This window comes from Cebus imitator, unplaced genomic scaffold, assembly GCF_001604975.1.
Source record: "Cebus imitator isolate Cc_AM_T3 unplaced genomic scaffold, Cebus_imitator-1.0 Scaffold163, whole genome shotgun sequence".
Lineage (NCBI taxonomy): Eukaryota > Metazoa > Chordata > Mammalia > Primates > Cebidae > Cebus > Cebus imitator.
In genome coordinates this window covers 3,849,344-3,852,020 of record NW_016107478.1, presented here as the reverse complement: position 1 = coordinate 3,852,020, position 2,677 = coordinate 3,849,344, and positions in this window count along the sequence as shown.

Sequence of the window (2,677 nt, the reverse complement as noted above, 5' to 3'; positions counted from 1 at the left end):
AGCCAAAATATGCTGCATATCTTTGGTTAAGATGGGGACTCCACAGCAGATGGGGTGGGAGTTGTGAGGTGATTTTTAAGTCCTTTCCAGCTCTGAGATTGTAATCCTAAGAAGTAAAGTTTATAGTTCCTTTAAAAAATATACTGCTTTGACCCATATAAGAAAAGTGTAAGACTTTATGTAGAGACATAAAAGAAGACCTGGATAAATGGAGATGTACATGTTTCCTTGATTGGTAGTCAACCTTGCAAAGATATACATTTCACCCAAATTAATCCAAGATAAAAACCACAATAACAGAATCAAAATCCCAATGGTTTTCTTTTTTTGGAAGGGAGCTGAAAAAAATTGTTCAAAAGCTCATCTTGAAGGTCAAATGTATAAGAGCCAGACAATATTGGAAAACAAAATGTATATTACAAAGTTACAATAATAAATAGAAAGAATCATGCACTAGCTCCAGAACAGACCAAGAGAAAAAAGGGAAACTGCAGAAACATGTGTAGATATTCACAGGAATTTAGCATTATTGTAAACAGTGATGCTTTAAGTCAGTCAGGATGGGTTAAATTAATTGTTGAGACAGAGTTACTTTGGTAGTTCTAACCATGGGGAGGGCACATGCATATATCCTTTGTAAAAATTCCACTGGCCTAATCACTCAGAAAATACTTTAGGTATTTTTATTTTTTTTGAGACAGAGTTTCACTCTTGTTGCCCAGACTGGAGTATAATGGTGCAATCTCAGCTCACTGCAACCTCTGCCTCCCAGGTTCAAGAAATTCTTCTACCTCAGCCTGGCTAATTTTTTGTATTTTTAGTAGAGACAGTTTCTCCATGTTGGTCAGGGTGGTCTTGAACTCCCAGCCTCAGGTGATCTGCCTGCCTCGGCCTCCCAAAGTGCTGGGATTACAGGTGTGAGCCACTGTGCCCAGCCTAGGTTATTTTTTTCCTCCTATTTTATGCTGAAATAAATTCCTAGTAGATTAAAGATTTTAAAAGATTTAAGAAAGAACAAAGTCATTAAAGTTCTAGAAGAAAATACTGATAAATATTTAATCTTAAGTTTGAGACAGACAGTAGATAGGATCTCAGAGGCAGATGGATATTTTTGACTGTATCAAAATTTTAGCAATTAAGTATATTTTTCACCTGAATCAACAAAGTTGAAAGAGAAACTTCAAGTGGGGAAAATATTTGCTACATAAATGACAGACAATTCTTAAACGTCTAAAAAAATTTTATAAGTCTATAAAATACAAATGAATATATTACAGAAAAATGGGTTAAGGGCATGAACAGGCAATTTACTAAAGAAGAAATCCAAACATTATACAAGCATGAAAAAGCATTTACCTTATTAGGAATCAAAGGAATGTACATCAAAACAACAATGAGGAAGTTTTATCTCATCAATCTTCTAAATATTTAAAGTAATTTTAATCTTGCTTTTCAAGTGGGTTACTTATTAAAATGTTAACTGGTTATTTTGGTATAGTAAGGCTAAGGGTGATTTTTTTTTTAATTTTTGTTTTGCTTTTCTACGGTATTAGTATTTCACTTGTGCAATAAATTGAAATACTAATAGTTGCACCAACACTTAGAAAAATGCTTGCCTGACATCTCTGAAGAACTGATCTCTGAGGAGTGAGAAGGGTATGTCCAAGGTGAGACCTTTCCCCATGGCCTTCCGTGGAGCTCGCTGAGCCATACTGAATTATCCCACACCCAATTTCCGGAGCTGTGTCCTGGTGGCTGCTGTTTAGACAAGAGGAATGAGGCTGGAGACAGGGAGACCAGTCAGGATACTAGTGTACTAATAATTTTGACGGCAATTTGTAAAAACATCACACTGGAACTTGGTGTGATCATTCTCTTTAAGCAAAAAATTTACTTTAAAATGGCAGATTTATTCATGGTATGTTGGAAGAAGGGCTGGAATGACACAAGAAATAAAAAGAAGTTAAATATGTGGTTGAAGAAGGCGCTGGGCTGATTTTTGTTGGAGTAGAACGTTTAAATGAAGATGCTGAAATTCGCTGTGTTGGAGTGATTTCGAATTCACAATCAGTCATTTCAACCCTTTTGAACAGTCATGCCTGGCACATATTCAAGAAAAATGAAAGGTCACTTCAGTCAAGGTGCCACCCATACGTTGCAGCCTTCCAATATGTGACCCTCATCAAATCCTGTGGCTATTTCACCTGGTTCTCATCCTGAATCTACATCATCAGAGGTCTGGTTGTTGTGTGTTGAACATCTGCCTAAACCTATTATAAGACAAGCTATGCCTCATAATTGTTCAGTTACTCTCTTCTTTAACTCAGTATTCAACATCCTGCACTTCCTATAGGAGGTGTGAATGAATGTCTTTCTGTGTCATAGCATTTAATACAGTTTTCCACTAGAGAAGACTGAATTGTTTTAGGCTGGGTTCCCTGGAAACAGATTCTGAGATAAATCTTTGTATGCAGGGTTATAGGGGAGAGATCTCAGGAACAACATTAATTTATTTATTCATTTATTTATTTACAAACAGAGTCTTGCTCTATCACCCAGCTGGAGTGCAGCAGTGCGATCTCAGCTCACTGCAACCTCCACCTTTCAGGTTCAAGTGATTCTCCTGCTTTAGCCTTCTGAGTAGCTGGGACTATAGGCATGAGCCACCACACCTGGT